At 37.0% G+C, this 13,696-nt stretch overlaps 1 pseudogene; it reads right to left on the reverse strand.

Moving 5' to 3' along the window:
* Positions 1-12,709, reverse strand: part of LOC121487139 — a 32,579-nt pseudogene extending 19,870 nt beyond the window's left edge.
* Between the last annotated feature and the right edge of the window lie 987 nt (positions 12,710-13,696).

Below are 13,696 nucleotides of genomic sequence, written 5' to 3' on the forward strand. Positions count from 1 at the left end.
TAAAGAGGGGTCTGCAGAGTCATCAAGAATTTTTAAAATGACATTCCAGGGAAATGTTTCCAGAGCAGCATGCTTTGAAGAGAAAATAATTCTGAGAATATAGAAATTACAGGTTTTCTGTGAAGAAGACAGAAAAGATACAGATGCCATTATTAAATAATGGACTAACCATGAGTCATCAGGAAGTTACTATTAATACATTATATATTGTACCCAATATATGATTATATATATTATCTTTGTATGATTAACTGCAAGCATAGATCCTAATTGTAATATCCCAGCAAGCATTTAATTTGAAGTAAACCTCTCCGGATCCTATTAAGAATAAGTTTGAAAACTAAATTGTAAGGCCTGTTTGGAAAACTTGGCTAAGATTTCATTGATACTAAAAATAGCTAATATTTATTGAGAATTCACTCTGCATCAGCAGTGTTCAAGTCAATTTCCACATGTTACCTCATTATTTGATCTTTATTATGACTTGTGATGTAAGTACTATTACATCAGCCTCTGATCCACAAGGGATCTAAGGCTAATGTTGGTCCCTGACAAAGCCTGTGTTACCAAAGTCAGCAAGTGGCAGAGCTAGAGCTTGAAATCTGTTTTGACTGTCACAGTAGAGTCTAACCACCGTGCTCTGTTCTGTAAAACAAACTGTTAGTGTAAGGAACAGATCTGGCTGAAATCTTCATCAGGAGACTGTTAAAAATATATTTGAATTTGAATACATTTTGGCATGGTTTCATTTTATAGCTCTTTGCATTTTTGCATTTTTCATTCTCTCTGCCACCTAATTATCCAGATGATTTTGCTTAGTACAGTTAGTTCATCTCCCTGGCCACAGAAGACATTTGATTTTGAGACTCCTGTTGTATCACATCAAAGAGGTCCCCGAGAATAGTAAATGTTGGAGTCCAGGAGGGAAAATAAAAGGGCTTCGGATCAAAAACCCTAGTTGAAAATCCAGCTCGAGTATCGTGTAAAGGCTCTAAATAACGTCTATGTCTGTATCTATGTATATATCAATCTATTAACCTCTCCATCTAAATTGGACTTCAATGTAGACCTCATTTAGTTTTGACAGTTATAGCAATCTTTGCATGCAGATACATCAATTTGGGATTACAGAAAATGGAACTGATTTAGAGGACACACAGGCGTTTTGTGATCTGGATTAGGAGACATCTGGTAGGCAGCAACTGAATAAAGGCACTATAATAAGAAATGCAAGTATAATTTGAGATACAAACTTGAAAAGGCTCAGGCTTTGGTGTCAGGATGACCTAAATAAAAATCCCAGAGTTTCTATTTAATAATTCTAACCTCTGGGAAACACTTACTTAACCATACTGTTTTACTATTGGCCTACCGAGGCCTGAGAATAGTAGAACATTCCTTCTCTCCCAGGAAGAATATATGGAGGGCTGAAATTTAGTTCACTTAATTTTTTTGTACCTTAACTTTCTGATGGGTGTTAACAATTATGATCTTGTAGTTCACTGGTCTTTTCTTTTGAATTGTCATTTCTGCTGTTAAGTGCATGAAATGATTTTCATTTTTAATATTCCACTTTTCAGTTCTAGAACTTTCATCTAATCATTTTGCCCTGTTAACTTTTTTGCTAAAATTCTCTATTCATGCTTAGTGTTCACCTTTTTGGCTAAACACATTAACATATTTATAGTAGTTATTTTAAAGTTCCTGTCTGTTGCTTCTAATCTCTGGGATATCTTTGAATCCACTTCTATTGACCATTTTTTCTTTTGAGAATAGGTCACATTTCTGTGTTTTCTTTGCATGCCTTGTAATTTATACTCTAGATATTGGCACACACACACACAAAAAGAATAGTAGAGACTAAAAAGTGATATTTATTCCCATTGAAGGATATGCTCCTTCCTATAATCCTTGATTAAAGTGAGTTCTGGGAGAGGTTACAGTTTGGGTAAATTTCAGGACACCACTCGTTCCAAATACTTTGAAGATCCAATTAGAATTTCTCCCTCAAGCAGGACTTGGGATTTAAGCACCAACAAAAATCGTGAGATGTCTCAGGGCTTGATAGTACTGTTTTTAGGTCACCAAAAAGCTTTCTCTGCACTCTAGCTCCCCTTTTGTCATTCCAGAGATCTCTCTGTCCTTTTTCTGCTTCTAAGCCTTTATTGAGCTCTGCTGTGCTCTCCGCGAAGTCTCAATGAAATTTTGGGATTTCTTTAGACCCTTCTGTTATTTTCCCAGTCTTTGCCCTGTGGACTGGTGAAAATCCCACGGGGAAGAATTGACAGATGGGTACAGACTCACTCTGCACCTGGAGCTCCTGAATATTCTAATCTGCCATGCCAACCTATATATGGCCTTCAAAAGTTTGGCTAGGGCAGCCCCGGTGGCGCAGCGGTTTAGCGCCGCCTGCAGCCCAGGGCGTGATCCTGGAAACCCTGGATCGAGTCCTGCGTCAGGCTCTCGGCATGGAGCCTGCTTCTCGTTCTGCCTATGACTTTGCGTCTCTCTCTTTCTGTGTCTCTATGAACAAATAAATAAAATCTTTAAAAACAGACAAACAAAAAGTTTGGCTAATTTCTCTATATCCCACAAATCTCACGTCTTTGTTGGACTCACATCTCCTCCCACTGTGTTTCCAGACATGAACATAACAGGCAATTTATTCTTTCTTAGGAGGAGCTCATGAAATTCCATGAGTTCCATAAAAGTTTTGTGCACCTTGTCTCCCTTATAGGTATAATAAAATTATGTAAGTTTTGTAACTCATCCTTTTAGTTGTTCTGTTTGGAACAATAAGCTCATGGTTTTTCTACATTTTGAGTGAAGAAATTTTACCTTAACTATTCTCAGTCACTATATGGTCATCTTTGGAAAGGAAAATCTTGTGAAGATTGACACACAACATGTAAAAAATTACTTAGTGTGGTGTCTGACTTTGATAGGTGCTTGGCAAATACTAATGTCCTTTCTCCATCAAGTTGGGATACTGAGGGATGCCAAGTAAAGAAAGAAAGGAACAGCTGTGCAGGTTTTGCATGAATGGTATTTGGAAGGGGTTAAATTTTGAAGACAAAAAGGACAGATTGATGGAAAGGAATAACAACTGAGTGTTTGTCTGCTTCATTAATTTCTTTCAACCCATATTTACCATTTATTTTGGTAGGGATTCTTCTTCTTCTTTTTTTTTTTTAAGATTTTATTTATTTATTCATGAGAGACACAGAGAGCAGAAACATAGGCAGAGGGAGAAGCAGGCTCCCTGTGAGAAGCCCAATGTGGGACTTCATCTCAGAGTCCTGGGATCACAACCTGAGCCAAAGGCAGAATCTCAACCACTGAGCCACCCAGGTGCCCAGGTAGGGATTATTCCTAAAGACATTTCCAAAGCAGAGCTCTTGTGCTCCTCTCTCTCTCTCTCTTTTTTTAAATCCTCAAAATGTGTCTACCATACTGTACAGACACAAAGATGGTTCTTTTCACTTAGATGTTCACTCAAAAGGAAATGGGCGATGAAGTGGGAGTTGTGGAAACATAACAAAAATATGCTAAAAAGAAAACTAAACTGAGGAGCAAAATAAACACAACGGGTAAAAATTAAAAGAAGAGGAAAACTGTCCACAATCCAGAAGAGCAGACAATCGCTGACAGTGTTTATGTCTCAAGGAAGGAAATGAATTTATAAACACCTTCTTTTTGTGGATTAGAAAAGAGCTATAAACGAGTGTTAGGATTCACATCAAGGACCCACACCTGAATGGATGAATTAGCTTCCTGAGAAGTGGGGGCAAGATAGTGCAGAGAGGCTGCATTGCCAGTTACATCTAATCCGGCCTGCTCTCTCTGGATGGTGTATGTCTGCTTGGACCAAAAAGAATCTTTTTGTTCAAACTGCTTTTCTCTCACCAGGAGAGCCAGATGGTGACCCCAATGGGAAGGTATTAGGTTGTTGTGGATTGAAATAATTCCATTTTGGGGTGTGTGACTTTCATATCATCCACCTTCATTGTGAATCCAGGATTCACAGAGACCGAAGAAGGACTGGGAAACAAAAAAATTAAAGGAAAAAAGAAGAAGAGAGTCTCGCACATTTTATTTGGGTCAGTAACAAACGAAAAGCTCAATGAATTGAAATCCTGTGGGAGTGGGAACAGGACAGAATTTATCCATTTGTGATCCTCCTCCATCAGCTTTCACAGGAGCTTCCCAGCTGTAGGTGACAATCTCCAGAGGCAGCAGCTGGGCTCTCATCATCCCCTCCACAATTTCCTGCTCAATCTGGGAGCATTTGATTAAAAAAAAATTGAACAAACCTTAAAGTGTATATACAGGCCAGATACTTTATTTATCCGAAAGGCACTTTTTTTTCACGCCTGAGAGTTATGCTGTGTCATCCTGCACTGCAGCCACTTTATATCCTTTCCCTCCTCCTTCATTTCCTGTGTCTCCATGGAAGGAAACATTCCATCAGAAGTCTGTTTCTCCGTGTAACTCTCTTAAACTGGGAGTTAAGAGTCTCTTGGTTGTATGATTTTCTTTGCTGAATATCGCACCACAAAGACTCTTTTAATCACACATATTGCTTCTAGCTAGTGTATCTGAGGCAATCCCTATTCTAGGAAGCACAAATACACCTTCAGTGTTTATTTATGTGTTACTGACTTTGGGAGCTATTTCATAACTTACCCTCCTCAGTTGATTTGAAACCCTACTCCCCTAAGCTTACCTGAATCCCAACACTTATCACATTGCATTTAATTAATTAATTAATTAATTATTTTTGTATATTTTTTTATTGGAGTTTGATTTGCCAACATATAGCATAACACCCAGTGCTCATCCTGTCAAGTGCCCTCCTCAGTGCCCATCACCCAGTCACGCTATTTTTTAAGGTTTTTGAAGATTTATTTGATCATTTGCGAGGAAGAGGGGGGAAGTGCCAAGGGAAAGAATCCCCAGACTCCCTGATGATCCCAGAGCCCCATGTGGCCTGACCTCAACACCCTAAGATCATGACCTGAGCACCAGATTCAGACGCTCAACTGACAGAAACACTCAGGCATCTCTCACACTGCATTTTAATCGGGAGATGTGATGTTATAGTAAAGAATGCGTGGGCCTTGTTATTAATAATACCAACTCCAATATTAACCTGTGTGACATTAGGCAAGTTACTCTACAATTCATTCCCTTTCCTTATAAAATGAGATTGATAATAAGACTTCCCTTCCACATTTTGGCCATCAGGGGAATGGAGTTAATGCCAAGCAGAAGAAGATGGCACTAGACTGGCTGCCTTAGATTTCTTCCTCTTTATCTTGATTCTGTTTCCTTCCACATAAGTTCATCAATTTCTAAGCCTTCTTTGGGGCCCAACAGGGTGTCATAGTCATACTCTCAGGAGTATTCATCATCTCTCTGATGCATACCTTCCTTATGCTCTCAAATTGACTCTGGTTTAAATATTTGGTGAGCCCCGACCTATGGAATTTGTAAGAGCAAAGGGCCCAGTGTCTTATGATCTGTGAGGCTTGGATGAAGGACCTCTGAGATGACATTCTGGCTTATTTCCCAATTTAGGGTCTTTGGTGGGTATTAAATACTGCCTGCCGGTGGCTGTGCATGTTAGGGATCCAGAGGGAAGGAGGGGTAGCATTTATGAATTTCCAAATGAGCAGATAAAGAAGAACAAAACTTGCACCTAAGGCATGTGGTTTCTTCTTAAACAAAGTCGAAGGAAAAACCAAGTGAAGTAATCACAAATTCAAAAGCCCCACACTCCATACCTATAAAATTTGATCTACCGTTTTAATGAAAAGTCTCTGAAAAGTTTGCGCTACTTCCAGATAATCTTGATCTCTTGCATGAACATTTACCAATCGAATATCAAGCCCTGTTCATGTCAATATGGCCTGCTTTATTCACTCTATATTTAACCAGCACAGAAGAAGGAAATGATAGATAGCAATTAAGAGAGAAAAAGTTCTTAAAGGAACCATGATCCTAAAACAAACAATGAATATACCCTTATGAGCTTCACAAGGAGAGAGAGAGTATTCATGGGGAACAAAATTTGCAAAAAAATACTTTAAAATACTTTACTTCTCTTTTAAATTTAGGCTCCTAATTCCTGTGTGGTTCTGGCTCTTCAAGAAGCTACATGATAGTGTAGAGCCCCAACTACTCAATGACCTCCTCTGCCCTCCTCAAATCTTGCATCTTATCACCCCAACAGCAAGGAAAAAGCAATCTGGAACATACCCATCAGACAGAAAAGAAAAAAAATGTTGACCCTGATGTCTGGGGTGAGCTAAGGCTTTCCCCAGGGTTGCCTTTACTAGGTAACCACAGTGGCCCCAGAGCCCACCTCATTTGGTCATTTGTGACTTTGGGAAAACATCCTGTAAGTTGACTAGGGAAGGAAGCATAGAGAGTGATGGCTGGCTGGACCTTCTTCCAAGAAGTAGTGGTAGGGCCAGCTACTTGGGAAGATTTATATCTGAAAACAACATCTGGGGCTTTGACTTCAATCTGTTTCTCCTTTGAAAAAAAATCTACAATGATATGTATTGAAGATCCCCATTTTCTATTCCATATATTTATTGTATCTCTAATCTTTTAAATTTCTGTATTCTAGAAGAGCATCAAATTTTTCTCTCAATCACTGAGCTGCCTTTCTATAGCTTCCATTCTGCTATTTATGACCTCAATTGTGAATTTAAATTGTCCATATTTCATCTTAAGTTTACTAACATTTTAAATTAGCCTACTTACATGTGCTTAGCAATCATTCATGAAATTTTAAATTATCTTACTACTCTGATATTGGATCTTGGCCAATTCTAATTGTGAGATTATGTACTTGTGGCAAGCAGTCACTTAAAATTTAGTGATGAAAAATTGACGTTACTCATGAAAGTTACAATATCTAATTTTCAGTGTCTATGTGGACAAAAAGGGTATAATAACTTATACATCTCCTTGTTACAATATGATATTTCTACAATACAAAGATGCTGAATGAGATAGAAGAAAATCTCCAAGAATGTAGAGCATGAAGTATAAAAAATACAAAGGAGAGCGACGAGACACAGAAAATCAGATAAGGAGGCCAACTATATATTAAAAAGCATTTTGAGGGACAAAGGAGACATTAATTAAAGAAATAATATGAGAATATTTACGAGATAAGGAAAAATACAAATCTTAAGATTAAAAATGCCAAGCAATATAAGTAAAAAAAAAAAAAGAAAAGAAAAGAAAAGAAAACCGCAGTTAGGCACATAGTCCTAATTTTTGTCAAATCAGAATAAAGAACAGATTCTGAGAACTTACTAAAAGAGAAGGGAATAAAATCAACTACCTACAGAGAAGTGAGAAATGGAGTTACACTTGTTTTTCAACAGCAGCACTGATGAGAAAAGACAGGAGACATGCTTCATTGAAAAACTTTTAGAATATTAGGAAAATGAAATTTAAGTAGGCATAAAGTAAAAGTAGACATAAAATTTCTCTGACCAACACCTTACTTAGTTAAGTATTAGCTGTAAGGAGATTTTTTTTTTTTTCAGCTAAGTTCCTAATGAAGAATTGACTTTCCTGTTAAAAGGAGCAAACAAAATCCCCTCATCTACTTGCCAGAGAGAGTGTGTAGCTACATAGACAATATATGAATGGCATCTCAGCCAGAGGTGAACACCCCAGCACACACTCAGGACAAAAGGGAGAAAGACAGTTTACTGCTTCACATGATCCTTTACCAGTTAAGTATAAATCAAAATATTGGTGGAAAGCAAATCTTTTCACAAACTTTATGCATGGAACTCATCATAAATATATTAGCAAAGTCATAAAAGTTTTAAGCAATTCAAACCAACATGACATACCACCATGGTATGGTTAGAGGAGAGACCACAATGGAGTACATAAGAAGACCAAGAAAGCTAGAGCATCTCCAAGTTCTGAGAATCCCAAGGAATTTTTAAGTTTCCCTTCACAATAGTATAGTACCATAGTTGCCAAAAATGTATACTTACAGTAATGTGTAATAAACATATTGATTCATAGTCTATATGCAGTAAAGAAATCTAGAAGAATATACGACAAAATACTGAGAGGAGTTATTTTCAGATGGTAAGGTCATGAATTATTTGTACTTTCTGTTTTGACTTTACAAAGAGAATGAAATACTTTTATATTCAGAAAAAAAATAAAGCAGCTTTTTTTCAATTGATAAAATAGAAATTAGAACTGTATTAATAATGGCAAAACTATGCTCTATAAATGTGGACTACCAAGATGACCAAACTCCTTAATATAGTGAAAACTAAGACTAGTCCAACTTAGACCAAAGGAAAGCTGAAATTATCAGTAACAAACTACACTTTTTTAATCTTTAAAAAGTTATGTAGCCCAAGTTTATCTCACGATTTTTGTTCTTATTGAGAAAAAAAGCTGACAGCACTAATATAATCACAGCTCTAACATGTGCAGTGAGGGACACATGGCTGGCTCAGTTGCCAGAGCATGTGGCTCTTGATCTTGGGGTTGTGAGTTCCAGCTCCATGTTGAGCATTGAGATTACTTAAAAAAAATAAAATCTTTAAAAAAATGTGCAGTGAGATTCTCTGATTCACTGAAAAGCACCCAAAGATACTGTTGGATATCAGCCTTACTATTCTGCTTTTTAGGCTGGGATATTGAATTTTACACAAAGCCTAAAGACCTGGGTTGAGTTTCTGACATGGTATTTTGTGAATTCCCAGGGTCATAGTTTCTGAATTAGGTCTGCGAAGGAAAAAAGAAATATCCATTTATTCATTCAGGTAGTGGAGATTACTGATCCCTCAACTGCATCCATATATAAATGGAAGTTTCATAGGGCACATATTCCAGCCACTCATGAAGCTAACTATGGCTTTTTAATTATGTTCAGGCCAATATAATAGCGATCTTCACATTTCTGTTCCAGTCCTTTCCTCCTTCCTGTTTCTTAGAAAGCAGACATGGTGAAAATGGGCCATTCAGGATGGCAGAGACTAGGGACACGTCTGGATGGAGGAGCCACTTGGTAGCAGGTGCCTGGATCATCCACACCATGCAGCTGTCTTCTCAGCCCCAGACAATATTTACCTGGACTATTACAGCTTCTGAAAATTATGCTAAATAATGCACTTTTGTTTTTAAAATTGATGGAGTAACAAGGAAATTGTCTTTTCCTGGGATGGTCCATTTAAACACATATTTAAGACATATTCAAAAGCACATTTCACATGCTGCTCCCTCCCGTGCCAGGAAGCTAGCACAGTCACTCATTATTTTAAAATCTCATAAATCTCATTATTTAAAAATCAGGATTAGAGCTTGACAAAAAGAGACTTTTTATATTTATGTTCTCTCTCTCTCTCTCTTTCTCTTTAAGAAAATGCAGCATATAAACTACCAGTTAAGTTACTGTGAGCTTGTGAAAAGACAATTTACCCAAATATTCCCTGAAATTGAACACAATCCTTTAGGACAGCACCCTAGGGCACACAAGGTTATTGTGTTATGGAAGATTTTAATATCTTTTTGTGAAATTTTTCAATAGAAGCTGCAATCAATAGTCAATGCAGTTATTATCTTATGGAGGGCAAGTTTGTATTTATGCACTGCTTGAGGCACAATGGGAAAATAATATAAATCAATTAATATGAAATAAGGTATTAAAACAATATATAAATGGTAATAAAATGTAGAATAACATTGTAGCTATCTCCGGCAATAATAAAATACATTGGCACACACAATTATATTAATTTTGCTTTGAAAATATGTGAATTTTTCCACTAATATTCACATACTTTAAGAACACGATATTACAAAAGTAGCAATAATGTCTAGTCCTTTCTCAATTTTTTGCACTAATGATGAGTGGATGCAGCAAAGTGAAACCCGAATTTCTGATTGCCCTTAAATCATCTCTAATGGGATGCATTATTTGGTTTGAGAGAAAATGTAACAGATTTACCTTCCTAATTATGTTTCTGTGAGACTAATATTAACACTAATTAGCATTCCATTTGCATCCACAAAGAAAATCACTCTAGAATTTAAATTTGCCACAGTTAAGCCATATTCAAATTAAGTAGATTTTTTTCTGTGTATATTACTTTCTTTGTGAAAAATTTTAAAATGTCCCAAGTGGGGAAAAAAAACTTTCAAAATAACTTACATATGAATAATTCTTTCAACTCTTCAAACTATTTTAGAGCAATATAGATATTTTCCCAAGATTATACAACTGGTAATAGTCCTTAAGAACCCCCTCAAAAAATCTAACAATCTTTTCTTACTACAAAACTGCTACACAGATACCAGCCAGTCCTAAATCTGTATAGCTAAATGATGATTGAATCTGAAATAGCATATGAGATCTCATTCTAACACCTTGGTGGCTATTATCTAGTGAATTAGCTTGCTAGGGCAGGGTAGCTTAAAGAACAAGAATTTATTTTCTCACAGTTCCAGAGGCTAAAAGTCTGAGATCAAGGTATTGGAAAGGTTGGTTTCTTTCAAGGCCTCTCTTCTCAGCTTGATGTCCATCTTCCCTCTGTATCTTCACACATTATCTTTTCTCTGTGTAACTGAGAAAATTATGATTTTCCTAATCTTTTCTAACAAGAACATAAATCATTGGATTAGGGGCTACCCTAATGATCTCATTTTAATTTATTTACCTATCTCCAAGTACAGTCACATTCTGAGTTACAGGATGGTAAGACTTCAACATACGGATTTTGGGAGACAGTCCTCAGCTCCTAACACCTAGAAAATATAATTTCCTCTTTTTCTTATCACAAAGATCCCAAAAATTGTTTCAATAGATGGAAGGGTACAACTGGTCCATTTGGTTGGGTTCTGAGGACTGGAGTCCCATACCCACAGTCTATTTGGAGTAAATAGCACTCTTCTCTTTGTACAATATTTCATTTAATCCTCAAAGCAAACTTTGTGGTAAGCATTGTTATTATACCCATGAAATAGATGAGAAAATTGAGATCATGAGGGCTCATTGACTTGTATAAGATTACACGGTGATTGACAAAGTCAGGTCACAAACAGAATCATCAGACTAAATCACGTGCATGGAATTAGTTAGCTAACCAAATTCCTGAAACAAAAGAATCACCTCAAATATTGACTTCTTATTTTTCTGTTCCATGAAGAAGTTAATAATGAGTTGACATTTACAGTTAAGTATTCCCTTCCTTAGGACAGATAATTCTTCTTTACAAAAACAAAAAAGGCAAACAAAAAACAAAAAAAGCAAAGCCAACTAACCAAACAACAACAACCAAAACTCTTTATAATGACCATTATCTAATATGCAAATAAATCTGTTAATGCTTGTAGTACTTATCTTTTACTGTGTAAAAAATTACCCCAAGATTTGTTTGCTTAAGATAATACAGAATTATCATCTCACAGATTTTGGGGGGCCAGAAATCTGGGAGTGGTTTAGCTGGGTGGTTCTGGCTTAGGATGTCTCATTTTGTAGTTGATGGGACTTAGTGGGAGCTACTGTTATACAAAGGTTGGTTGTGGATGGAAGATCCATTTCCAAGAAACCTTACTCACTTGGTTATTGGCAGAAGGCCTCAGTTCTTAATTGGCTTTTGGCAAGTGGCCAAAGTTTTTGCTACATGGGCTTCTCGTCACAGCATGGCAGCCAACTTGCTCCAGACCCAGCATCTATGAGTAACAGGAGGTCACAGTGTTTTTTATCACCTACTCTCTGAAGTCACAAACCATCCCTTCCATTATATTCTACTCACTAGGCAGAGTGAGCTACTAAGTCCAAGAAGAGAAATTAGTTTCTACCTCTTGAGAGGAGGAGCATCAAAGAATTTGTGGACAAGTTTTACAACTACCACACTATATATATAGTGCCAAGAAGCACTCAAACGAAGAGTCTATGGCTTTCTGATAGTCATTGAAGTTCCAGCATGGGAATTTTTAGGCCTTAGCCTTGTCCGTATATGATGGAATCCATGAAGGAGGTTAAATAAGCATTAAACACTTCTGCAAAATAGTTTACAGAATGGAACACGCCAGCAGAAAATTGCCTTGGCTTATTTAAAACATCAAGATATTTTTATTCTAAAGCATGATATACATGATACAACATAGGCCATTCTTTTATGGTTAGCTCACCTGTAACTGACATATTATAGTTCTACTCAGCTTCTGATTTTTTTAAATCCCAAATAATGGATAATTTCAATGAAATTTTTAAAAAAACAGCAGAAATTTATTAGTTTTATGATGAATATGACAAATTCACATGTGACATAAATTTGTCCAATGCCCCTCTTTATCTTCACTCCTGGTGTCCAAGGGAGAGCACCAAGAACTGAAGAATAATATCTTCATTTTGAAAGAAAGTCTCTGGCAACTCACCCCAAGATTGGAAAATGTTTTTAATGATGTTTGCAATATGCCATTGTAGTATTAGTGATTATTTTCCTTCTAGTTTAATAAAGATCACATTTCCTTTTACATCACTCATTTGCTGTCTATTTTAAACTTCATAAAGGGTTACCTTATGTTTTATTTGGAGCAGGGAGGGAGATTAGTATGGGAATGGCTGCCCTGGGTAACCCCCTCTGGCTGGTCATGCCTTTAGTGTGCTGGTGAGTAAGGCCAAACGACTCACCATGGAAGCCATAGTCCTAACAGTCAGCCAGTGGCTTCTCTCTTCCTTTCATTCTCCTCTTAAGTTTGGCAGATCTCATTTCATTTTCTTGGGGGGTGTCATTATCAGTTAGGATTGGTCTTTTGCAGCAGAACTGATTCACAGTCTGCTGTGATTTTCTCCCAGGGCTCCTGTGCAGGTTCTTAGCAAGAAGCTCAGAACCTCCTCCTTCCACCACATGCCATCAGCCCCCACTAGGTTCCTCCCTCTTGCTGCTTGGATTTCCGAGCCTGATCAAGTGGCTTTCTCAAGCGTGGTCCTGGCAAGAACATCTTAAGCCCTGCCACCTTTTTCTCTCATTTCTTCCTCATCAAAGAGTGGAAGAGTGAACTACTTCACTGCTACCCCTATCCTAAGTCTTACCGTTTCTTTGCAAGACCAAACATGTTAGAATAAAATTGAAAATCATGTGCACCCCCCAAAATAAATAAATAATTTGAATATATAATTTTCATCCCATGGTTTTTTTGAATCATCATGCGAAGGTCAGTGAGATCACTGCATGTCTTAAATCTCTACCAACTTAACCCATACAATGAAAACTTCTTAAATTAAATGCTCTGTGTAAGAAAAAATTTTATAATGGAGAAACAATGTCTTTATTCTATGTAAGCTTCCTTGTCTATAATAACCTTTTCTGAAGTCACAAGAATTTTCACATAACTTATACTTTTTTATTGTTTCAACTAAACTGCAATGGACATATTTAAAGTGGGTGTAAGCCAATGGGACATTAAAAAGTGGAGCTGGATGTAGGAAAAATTCTTCATTGTGTGAAGAGCTGTCCTATGCACTGCAAACCTGTAGTAGTATCTCTGGTCCTGATTCCCAAATGCCAATTTAGGGTCCAACCCATTCTGACAACTCAATTCCTGTATACAATTTCCAAATACCTCCCGAAAACTACTGAACTATGGGGAGAGAGTAGAGGTAATTGGGCTGGCTTTGGTCCCCTCAGTA

Source organism: Vulpes lagopus, chromosome 3 (genome assembly GCF_018345385.1).
Source record: "Vulpes lagopus strain Blue_001 chromosome 3, ASM1834538v1, whole genome shotgun sequence".
In the NCBI taxonomy this organism is placed as follows: Eukaryota; Metazoa; Chordata; class Mammalia; order Carnivora; family Canidae; genus Vulpes; species Vulpes lagopus.